Below are 12,199 nucleotides of genomic sequence, written 5' to 3'. Positions count from 1 at the left end.
ACGTGATGCAATGCTGCATGTGGATTACGTGCAGAGCAACGTTTTCCTCTGTACACTGGCACATGTGACAGTAATAAAGCAACTTACCAGTCTTTGTTTTAAATGTACACAACGGCAGAGCCTCCTGAGCCCATTGGGGGAGGGAATTCCAAAGTTCTACATCCTATGGCTGAAGAAATGTCTCCTTGTTTCATTCCTGAATGGTCTACTCCTGACTCTGCAACTGGCACCCCTGGAAAAGTATTCGGCCTGCAACGACGAGACCACCTCTCATTCTTCTAAACTTTGGAGGACAAGTCTCCCCTCACGGCAAACCCATGAGTCTGGTGAAGATGCACTTTTCCCACTCAGAGACAAAACTGACAAGAGAGAACTGCGACACACTCCTGTCTGAAGAAGAACGGTGTAGCAGGCGGCTGGTTTATTCTCCATATTTACCCGTGATAAAGAACACAGTCTGACCACATGCCATCAAAGTCACTAAGACAGAATATATAGAAGGGGAAGCAGACGGGATTTAATAAACAGTGCTTAAAGAGAGGCACACTGAGGCAGAAGGCTGCCTGACAACATCAGGGACTCCGTGCTTTAGGAAAAAAAGGCAGCTGCTTTGAAGTACAAACAAAACCCTAAAATGTATTCCAAATGTTAACCGCTTTTTTCTTGCCCCAATTCATTGTTGGGATGTCAACACAGCTGACAAGCAAGTGTTTATTGCCCATCCCTACCTGACCTAGAGGAGGTGTTGGTAAGCCATCACCTTGAACAGTTGCTGAAGCAGGGTTCTTTTTTTGATATTGAACTGATATAAACAGATTTTTTTTAATATAAAAATAAACTTTATTGATAATTTTAAAAAATATTTACAAAGATAAACTGTGCAATGCTTTCCTGTTCTTGCATTCATTGTCAATGCCTTCAGTGCTGTTTTGTGACATTTGTTAAAACCAATGGGACTGTTGCCATTCGTGGGTTCACTGTGCTACAAACCGCCACGCAGTGTGTACGTGTTACACTACCGTGGCTCTTCTCAAATCTCACCAGAATGCTTCACCACCTCGTGTAACCTCTTAGCTGAAACTCTGGGGCAGCAATAATCAGGAGTGACTTCTGGTTAAAGTTCACTCACACTGGCTTGTTTTCTTTTAAAATAGGCCATTACGCAAGAGGACATTGATTTGCTGGTTTCAGTATTTCAAAATTAAACATCTTCTATTGGGCGTCAGCAAGCAGGTGGAAACCAAACTCCCGAATCGATTAATTTTCCTCCCTGCCAGCCTGCATTCTCGTATGTATGCCTGCCAGATTAAACGTTCCCCCTGAGCAAACAAGCACTGGCCAGCTCTAACCAACAGGGCTGCAGGGTAATTGTCATGGATTTAACTCCAGTATCTGCCTTGTGCAAATATTTATGAGAACATTTATAAAAAAGCTATACAGCTTCACTGCTCTGTAAGTTTGCGACCATCTTGGAACCCGAATTGCTGTGTTCCACCAGCATTTTGTGCGTGTTACTGTAGGTTGCCAGCATCTGCAGAATATCACAATCATGATAAGCCCAATTTCTACATTATTTCCTCACCCGCCCTGCTCCTCATCCCAAATCCTGATGGAACAACTCACCTCAAACAGTAGGAGAACGTCTTGGTGTAACATTTTGAATCTCACTGATTATCAAGTGGAATCGTCAAATTAAATACAAATTTATATATTATTGTTGGATCTCTACCGAATACAAAATAATATTCAAATTATTACATTCAACATATAATAGTCAATAAGCTATTTTTATCCCTACATTTAGTTGCATTCCCTGTACTCATACCTCGTTCTCACTCTGTAGGACAACCGGATGATTGCATCTATAATCACCTTCACAAATACTTTGAATCGTGCAATTTCCGACAAGCAACTGTGCGTTTCAGCAGTGCAGGGAAAGGCCATGGCCAAGTTTAACCTGCATCGTTCCCTGCACTCGACCTCTTGCACTGAGCACTCCAAGCGCCACTCTTGCCGAGTCAGGGTTTGCTGGGACACGCCTGGGAATAATGAGCCATCTTCCGCTGGCTCACCACCAGACTAATCGAAGTCAAGGACACTTGGTGCTTCTTGCGTTTACAAGTGATCACTTAATCTCGGCTGCTCCTGGGATTGACGTACCTCACCCTTCTCAAAGAGGTCTCAGAATTCCTGAATGAGACCAGTCCCTGCTTCTTCAAGATGGCTGATCCACCCACTTCGACAAGGCTATGGAGGAATCTCCAAAGCAAAGAAAAAAAAAATAAGTGAAGAAATAACTGAAAGGTTAAAACTGCCCAAGGTGGTCCTCCGAATCTGTTGCTCGCAATTGATTATTTTTTCTTTAACTGGACACAGAATATATTAACAAAGATCAGCCAGCATTCTCCACTGCCACTATCCTTAACTATTCCCATGCTACCAAAAGCATTTCCATCCACCCAATGATACAAACCTTTTATCAGTTAACCGCACCACAGTTCAACTTCATTGGGACCCATTGCCCAATTGGACAAGGCACTGACGTTTTTTCATGTGATTACACTATCATTTATAGGATTATCAATGGTTATCAAATGATACCTGGCAGCTGTCCTGGAGGCTACAGTTACAGCCTTACAATTACATGTTGCCTTTCACGAGATGAGAATTAGACAAAGCACTTCTCAGCAGAATGAAGGTGTTTTGGGGTACAGTATCATTGTGGCACAGGGAACGTGACAACAGTGTGCTCCCACAGTAAATACCAGATAACCTGTGGTGGTGATTGATCATTACCTACTCTGAAATGGTACCAGGGAGTTCTAGCTCATTATCCGATTCAGAGTGAGTAAAAATAAACAGCACCTCTGGCAGTGCAGCACTCCCACAATACTGGAATAACAGCTGAGAGTTTTGTGGACAGGCCACCAATTCATAGTCGCAAACATGCAATCTCCTAGCTTATGGATCCGTGCGGTTCCCAGTGAGCCAGGACCGACAGAGGATGTGGCGGTGGATCTACAAGGTGAACTTTAGCCATGAAAATGGGAACGGTGGAAGACCTCAGTCAGTCAAGCAGCACTTGTGGAAGGAGAAACTAGACAGCAACCCTTCATCAGAACTTTAGTCATGGTGAGCCTCCAGCCTGGAGTCTGCCGAGGTCCACACAAGGATGCCTCCAGGTTTAATCTCTTTGTGGAGAGTGATGAGGGAGCTTTGAACTACTCTTGGGTAAATGGGGAGGAAAACTTTCCCCAAAGTACACAACAGACACCGTAACACTATGCACAGTATTTCCACAAATCTTTGAGCAGACGATGCAAGAACAGAATCAGCTCGAGTGTGCCAAAGGCATCCCCGAAATTGCTTCAAGTGCTCGTCTTCGGATGTATGCTAGAGTAGACTATTTGACCCTATCTGTGCGCTTCTATAGGTCAACTAGCCAACTCTAGCGCACACCTGAAAAATGGACATTGGAACCAATTTTTCAAACCAAGAATGGACCCTGAACCAATTTCAGGGATGTCATCTTAGCCCAGCAGCGTAAAACTGGGGAGACAGTCGTCAGTTTTCCCCCCTTCATCATCCAATTCAGGGCACTCTGTGAGCAGCCTGGCAACTGATTAACTGTAATTGCACGAGAGGGACATTTTATTGCTCGTTACTTATTTGCTGATATTACATTTCAGTTATGCATTCTACACCAGAACAGCCTTTTACGATGCAGTTCTGGCAGTTTTTATTTGCAAATGAGATCAAAGGTTTAATGTCCCTGTGCTTGATACCAATCCAGAGCAAAAATAGAATTGAGAAGAAGTGAACAATGTGGTATTGTTTCCTGGTTACCTTGGTCAAGGCCATGAATTTTTCAGATGCCCTGTAATAAAAATAGGAACTAAAGGACAGCTTACGGAGGAACCACGAGCTTTATAGCCTCACATTCCTGCTTACCAATCACTTACATCATGGAATAGTACAGCACAGAAACAGGCCAGTTGGCCACCACATCCTTGCCAACCTTTTGTTCTCATCCACAAAAAAACCCATTTACCCGCATTAAGGACCATATCTTAATTCTACCTACCAGTTGTGGTTCCACATCCCAATTCGTGTTTCTATAGAAATGATATCGGTATTAGTTTTTTTAAAATATAAAGTATTTTAATTAATTCCTGGTCTCAACAGTTTTCTTTTGAGAGGGTGGGAAAACCAGACCCACATTTTCACTCCCCCAAGGAGGGCTTCTGGTGAATAGATATTTTTCAGGATAGATTAATTTGTGTCCACTGTTACATTATTCTGGGGCTGACATGTGTATAAAGGAGGACATTGCTGTGAATCTACAGGCGAACTTTAGCCATGGAAAGATTGCTGGGATATGCAATGAAAACAGGAAAAGTGGAAGGAGAAACCAGTCAGCAACCCTTTGTCAGAACTTTAGTCACGGTGAGCCTCCAGCCTCGAGTCTGCTGAGGAAGGTGCCCATCATCGTAATGCCGAGGTTTAGATGAGGATGCTTCCAGGTTGAATCTCTGTGGAGATCTGCTACACCAAGCGCATCGTAGTTAAGCTCTGCATCATGTGGCATTCAGGAAGGCCCCCCCACAGACTGGACCGCTGAGTCAGCAACCCAATTTCTGATCAAGCCTTTGACGAAGCTAAACAAGTTGATGCACCAAAATCCACCTCATACCAGGGAGATTGCAAAGGATGCAGTACCAGAGATCTGACACATGGCGAATCCAACTAGTCTGGGAGAAATTAATGAACTTATGGCTGTTTCCTAGAGCCCTTAGGATTTCCCCCTCACCTCTTGTCTGGCTCTGGGGTCTGAATGAGATCAGTTACTCCAGTGACTCTGCAGCTCGTTATTTGTTAACCATGAGGCTCCCAGGATGGTAGAAGGCAGATAAGTCTAGACCTCTTTCTTTGTCAAGCACTGCTTAATTTCCCCATAAGGGATTTGGCAGATTCAGGCCACCTTCAGATGGGTGTTAATAGGTAATTGGAAACCCCTAAACCCCACTCAGACCTGCTTTCTGTTTACATTGCACAGATTTAGCACTAGCCCACCAAGATCTCTCTCACTCTCTTCGCCTTTTCAAACATGTCGGACTCCATGTTTCCAAACTAGGATTTCTCATTAGAAAAAGACAGGAGTCTCTAAATATAAATACAAAAAATATACATATAAATCTAAATATATAAAAAAAAAGAGAGCTCAGAAATCTGATGACCTGAGGTATCTTTAACATGAAGAACTAAGAAAGGTTGGTGAACTATCCCTCCCTCGGGTCAATGTGCAGCACTACAAATGTATCTTAATTATACGACACTGTAATTGAACTTTCTCCAAAGTGAAAGCAGGCTTCAGAACCAGAACGGGTGCGGAGTTAATCAGTACGTTTACCTGCTCTCCATGTTCTTTGCCATCCCTCTCCCATGTTTAACGAACAGTCTGCCTTTCACACAGCTGCACCTGTTTGAATAATCTCATCCAGGGCTCCCATCCAGAAAAGCACCAACTCAATGAGGGCACTGTTGTGAGAACCCCTGTGATCACACAGGCCAACTGACATAGTGCTAGGGGGCAGCGTCTCTCCAGCGAGTACAAAAGAGCCGCTGAACACTGCCTGGGTACTGCATTTATCTGAGCAGTAATAAAAATTCCAGCATTTGATTAAGTTGTAAAGATAAATATCTAGTGTATTATTTCTAAAACACTATGTAACTATTAAAGTAAATGATAATAGATAATCTATATAGCAAGACATTTATAAGCAGTAGAAAAATTGTTGATTTATATTTTCCAACTTCAAAGTAAATTTTATTATCGAAGTCCAAATATGTCATCATATACAACCCTGAGATTTATTTTCCTGTGGGCATACTCAGTAAATCTATAGAATAATAAGTATAACAGCATCAATGAAGGACCGCCCAACTACAGCATTGTACTGGTGTGCAAAAGATGACAAACTGTACAAAAAGAAAAAGAGGAAATAATAATAATAAATAAAAAAAAATAAATATCGAGAACATGAGACGAAGTGTCCTCGAAAGTGAGCCCATTGGTTGCAGGAACGTTTCACTGATGGGACATGTGAAGCTATCCCCTTTGGTTTAAGAGCCTGATGGCTGAAGGGTAGTAACTGTTCCTGAACCTGGTGGAGAGAGTCCTGAGACCCTTGTTCCTGATAGTAGCAGTGAGAAGGGAGCACGTCCTGGGTGATGCAGGTTCCCCGATGATGAATGCTGCTTTCCTGCAACAGTTTCCCCACAGTATTTAGGGGAAGAGGCATCCTTAAACCCTAAACAATAACCCACCCCCTTTTTGGGTATACAGCGCCGTTATTTCATTGTTACTGGGCAATATACTGTATGGCGATGTTTTGTGGGCATCTCACAAAACTATGAGATATATTTTTGAGCTACTATCACTGCAATCTCCAGCCTGTAATTTCCCTTTCATAAACGTACTTTTCAACTGCCAAAACAACTTTATCATCTTCATTTTTTTTAATATTTGCAGAGTTTGTCTTCTTTTGCACATTTGCTGTTTGTCAGTCTGTGCGTTTAGTTTTTCATTGATTCTATCGTATTTCTTTGCTCTACCGTGAATGCCTGCAAGAAAATGAATCTTGGGGTAGTATATAGTGGCATACACATGCTTTGAGAATAAATTTACTTTGAACTTTGAAGATCTGGCACACCCTGTCTGAAAGCACCGTGAGACTACATGAACCCAGTAGTTTATCCACTTTCTTAAGGGTCATTCAGGAGAGATAATGGAAGTTAGGCTCACTGGAAAAAGACCCACATTTAGAATAATTGAAAAAAAATAGTAGTAGTTGGTTTCCTTACACCTTTGTTGCCCTAGGCACTGTTCTACTCAATTTATTATTTAGTACAATCCACCTTACCTAGTATTCATGCAGGAGCAACAACAAGCTGTCTTGGTCTTTCCAAATTGGGGTCAATGCTAACATAAGGCAATGAAAAGAAAACTCTACCATTACACACAATATCCAAATATTTCTGTGTGATAAAGCTTGATTGAAATTGTTATTTTTGTTCCCTCCACAAATCGACAGTTTACTCTTCATAAACCGGGATGTCACACTAATCGGCACCAAAGCACTAGCAACCTTGTGTTTGATGATATACAATGGCTCCCAAAAAGCCCAAATTTCAAATCTATCCCTGGCTTTTTCCCTCCACTGCTCTGTAATCAGCTTTATAGTCCTTCAAGCCGTTTCTGCGCCTCCTTTTCTGCCATCGTGCTGATCCTCGGTTTGATCCGCTCCAACATTAACAGACTCTGAGATCTTGCTCTCTCACACCCTATGTACAGTGTCTAGAACCACCAATAGACAACCCCTTAGGAGAACATCACACCGTACTGATTCTACAGCTTCAAAGCTGAGCACCTCTACAATTATTCATGTGGCCTGCTATCCAGTTCCGTCTCAGGATGTTTTATTGCATTAAAGGCACTTCATGAAAAAAAATGTTATCAGCTCCAGTTTTAGGATCCGGTTCATTTAAGTGCACTTTATCTTTTACCTGCACTGCACCTTTACACTTTATTCTGCATTGTTATTGCTTTAATTTGCTCTATCACAACGCACCCTTTCAGGTTTTGGTCAGTATGAACAGTACGCAAGGGAACCTTGTCACTGCATCTTGGTGCGTGTGACACTAATAACCCAAAACCAAATAGCAAAGGCCTAATTCTGCAGGATTTTTCCTAATGCTTTCAATGGTCAGTGGGTGCAAGTTCACTGCTACATGACACAATAGCTAGATTCCAATCCACACGTCACTCTGTCATTCCACTCCCCTGAAAGCATTCAATTAGACGAATGACGGGGCAGGGTCTGCCCTTCCCAGGGAATACAATCACATCAAGATGCAACAGGCAGAAGTTTTAATTTGCAGCATTCTCCAGGGTGCTGGACAGATAAGCAAATCAATATCAATGTTCTTTCTCAGGCCAACATCTTGGCACTGAGGCCCCCAATATATATAAAAAAATCAAGCGACTATGTTGGGCAGATCACTGTCTGAAAACTGATTCTCGAAACACTACTCTGAGAATTGGTGATAGGAAGCGATTACCAGGCGGACAAAGGAAACAATTCAAGGAGGACTGCTAAGCCTCTGAAAATAAAATGCAAGATTCCACCCTCCACCCCCTTCCCCGCCACACTCCCCACAGAATAAGCAGCCCACGATCGCTCAAAGTGAAGAAGTAAAGGAATTTGGGATTGTATTAAGAATTTCAAGACCATGCATCAGAAACACACAGAAGCCCCGTGTAAATGGTGGATAGAGCACCATCTTCCAAATTACACACCCACCCGTCAGGCACTCCCAGCCCCATCTCCCATAGCTTGAGAGCCCAAATACTGGATGTGTCACTCATCTCAGAGCGACAAAACAATAAGTCTTCTCCACTTTCAAAGAACAACCCAAAAAGAAACATAGAACAAATAACATCTACAGCACAGGTCCTTCAGCTGACAATATTGTGCCAAGCTTATAACTACCTCTAAAATCAATCTAACCCATTCCTCCCACATAGCCCTCCATTTTTCTATTATCCATGTGCCTAGCCAAGAGTCCCTTAAATATCTCTAATGTGCCTCTACAACCACCCCACCTGCACGTTCTACACATCCACCACTCTGTTAAAAAAAACCTACCCTTGACATCCCCCTACACTTTCCTCAAATCACATTAAAATTATGCCCCTCATATAATCTAATTCTGCCTTGGGGAAAACGTCTCTGACTAGCCACTCGATTTATGCCTCTTGTCATTTTGAACACCCTGATCACTACAATCAGTTCAGTAAAGTGACAACACAATTGATACAAACTAGCCAGGGATTCATTGATTTCAGTTTCGTTGGGCTGCTTCCCCAGATCCAAGCCTCTCTGGCACGTGGAGAAGACGTCCTCTGAGATTACCATGGCCCCTGAAAAGAATCTGGCACCACTGTGGTCAAACAGCTCACTCAGTCATACATCCCGGGCTCAGCTGAGTTGGGAGAATGACCAAGCACATGATTCACGGGCAAGTGGCCAGTCACATGATATGGTCTCAGGAGTGAGCCAGCATGCTGGAGGACGGGAAGGCTTTTATACTCCCGTCCTCTCTAAATGAATTTATACTCCAGTCCTCTCTAAATGAATGCTATCTTTGCATTTGCCTTCTCTGCCACTGACTCAACCTGCAAGTTAACCTTTAGGGAATCCTGCACAAGGATTTCCAAGTCCCTCTGCACCTCTAATCTTTTATTATAATCCAAGGTATTTTTATACGTTGCCCCGTACCGCTACCGCAAAACTACTAATTTCTCGACATACATCAGTGATAATAAACCCGATTCTAATTCTGACTCAAGTTGCAGGCAGAAACTTTTATACAGGAAGAAGTTCCAGTTTCAGAGAAAGTGGCATCCATCATCAAGGACTCCAACCGTCCAGGCTGTGCTCTGTGCTCTCCTCTTGCTACTGGTATCAGGAAGGTGGTACAGGAGCCCGAGGTCCCACACCACCAGGCTCAGGACAAGCTATTACCCCTCAGCCGTCAGACTCCTGATGCAGAGCAGATAACTTCACTCACCTCAACACTGAGCTGATTCCACAAACTCATTTTCAAGGACTCTACCTCATGTTCTCAGTTTTATTTATTATTATTATTTTCGTCTTTACACAGTTTGTCAGTCTTTGTCCACGTGCAGTTTCTCATTGATTCTATTATATTTCTTTGTTCCACTGTGAATGAATCTCAGTAGCATACGGCGACTTATGCATATTTTGATAATGGATTTAATTTGAAGTTTGTTTATATGTGGCGGGTGCAATCCCTCAAAATCCCCCTGCCTGATATGCTCAAATCACCAAGGCAGATCTCAGTGAACTCTGCCACTTCATCCTGGGTTCAACAGCAGCCACGAGGCAGGGACCAGTGCAGAGACCATCCTTCTATTGGTAGCTCAGGCAAGCAGCTGTGGTCAGCTAGTGACTGCAGCGGACCGGCATCTCCACCTGTCCATCTCCGGCCAGTGACTTGCAGAACGCTGGTTCAATGCAAACTGAAAACCCAGCCGCTTTACCATCTGTGCATCGTTCTGTTTCATTAAAATCCCTGCAGCTATCTGAATTAATCCTAAACTTGGCCATTATCTGAGCCAAACACAGCGTCTAGCAGATATTCTAATTTGCCCCATCCTATCTTATAGTTACATTTCAACAAGTAGTATTAAAAAAAGTCCAAAGTAAACTTATTATCAAAATACACCCAAGTCGCCATATGCTACCCTGATATTCATTCTCTTGCAGGCATTCATGGTAAAACAAAGAAGCACAATACAAATACAATGAAAACCTGCACACAAAGACTGACAACTTGGACCCTTCAATGAAGGAAAATTGAACTATAGACGCAGTCTGCCTATGGCTTCACACTGTGGGGTGGGGGGGGGGGAGGCTATTTACAGGCTGTCCATGAGAATGATCAGGTTGTTTTTACAGATGGCCACAAGTTGTTAAGCGAGAAACCCCCCCCCCCCAATATGGTAACTGATTAGGAAGATTTACTAAAAGTGGAGACTGGAAACTAGTTCTACTGACCATAGAAACGAATATATCAAACTTCTGAACTTAATCAGCATGAGAATCAGATGCAATATCGCCGGCATATGTCATGAAATTTGTTAACTTTGTGGTAGCAGTACAATGCAATACATAGTAATAGGAAAAAAGTGAATTAAAGTGTTAAACACGACAGGAAGAAGGCAAGAGAATGGGGTTGAGAAGGATGATAAATCTGCCAAATGACCTTCTGCTCCTGTGTTATGGAGTTTGTTGGTACTCAGGGATGTCCATTTGTTGGGTGTTCATAACCTGGCGACAGCAAACAGGTCAAGTTAGCCACACTGCAAAGGGAACAGCAGACGGTCATTCCAGTTTTCAAGCCCATTCAATACACCTGCCTCTAAATATTAGTTTTGAACGGGTTTATAAACATTATCAGAACCTATGGGGAAGGGGAAAAAAGAGGTGGAGACATTGTTAGATTTTATGGTTTGGAAAACTTTGAAAAGACTCCCAAAATTTCCAAATGGTCAGGCGCGCTCTACTGAGAAGTAGAGCGCGGCAGTTCTGATAGAAGGTCATTGACCTGAAATGGTAATTTCGTCTCCCTCTCTACAGATGCTTAATATTGCCACTGTTTCATTTCAGTTTTCCAACACCTGCGGTATTTTGTGGTTTTGTATTGGAGAATTCAAACTGGGTGTTACTGGCAGCCTGCACGATCTTTTTAACTAGTTGTGTGAAACGGGAACTCGGCGAGACACCGAGTTGTACAAGGCAAGGAAAGTCAAAACAGTTTTCATAACCAAGTCCCGCGGAACAAAATCGACAACTTGCAGCCACCGTAACCATCCGGCTCTGCTTCAGAACCGGCAGGACAACGGGATTCGGTTGCCAGACTCTCGGGAAAACGTGCAGGAAATCACCGATTAATATTTCATTGGTGCAGACAACAGAGCACCGGGTGACAAACAGTGCCACGGATATCTGCTGCCTCTGGAAATTTAAACAAAATATATTCAGGCAGATGAATAGTTCTGTCGTCTGACCGATATTAAATGTTTTAATTATTAACTGGATCTGTTATAATCCATTTCAACGTGTATTATAATATATAATCCTCAAACCATAACTTGAGGAAATATATATGAATGTATATATCAAACCATAACAAGGTGAGGAAAATTACACAGTATAATATAAACGATAACATGCTTTATTGTATAATATAGAACATATACAGGCAGAAAATATATTCTGTAATATTTTGGAAAATTGCATTAGAAAATCTATGATCATATTACAATAAAACACAGCCTTTTACAAACAGGAGGAATTCGGAGATTATTGTGTATGAAGCTGTTTAAAAAACAAAACCACACACTCAAAAATGCTGGAGAAACTCAGGTCAGGCAGCATCTATAGAAATTAATAAACAGTGGACGCTCGGGCCGAGACCCATCATCAGCACGGTACAGCATCTCGGCCTCGGAATTATGGTCTAACCGTTTAGAAAGAGCATCGATCCCAAATCTGTTAGACGCGGGTTGGGATGGCAAGCAGAACCGCTGATGAGGCAGGTTGGAAGAGGC

The 12,199-nt window shown here is 42.6% G+C and overlaps 1 protein-coding gene across 1 annotated transcript in view; it reads right to left on the bottom strand.

Annotated features, from left to right (window-relative positions):
* Positions 1 to 12,199, bottom strand: part of nuak2 (NUAK family, SNF1-like kinase, 2) — a 48,883-nt gene that overhangs the window by 35,295 nt on the left and 1,389 nt on the right. The window lies entirely within an intron of this gene.

This window comes from Mobula birostris, chromosome 14 (assembly GCF_030028105.1).
Source record: "Mobula birostris isolate sMobBir1 chromosome 14, sMobBir1.hap1, whole genome shotgun sequence".
NCBI lineage: Eukaryota > Metazoa > Chordata > Chondrichthyes > Myliobatiformes > Myliobatidae > Mobula > Mobula birostris.
This window is presented reverse-complemented; position numbering and strand designations above follow the sequence as displayed.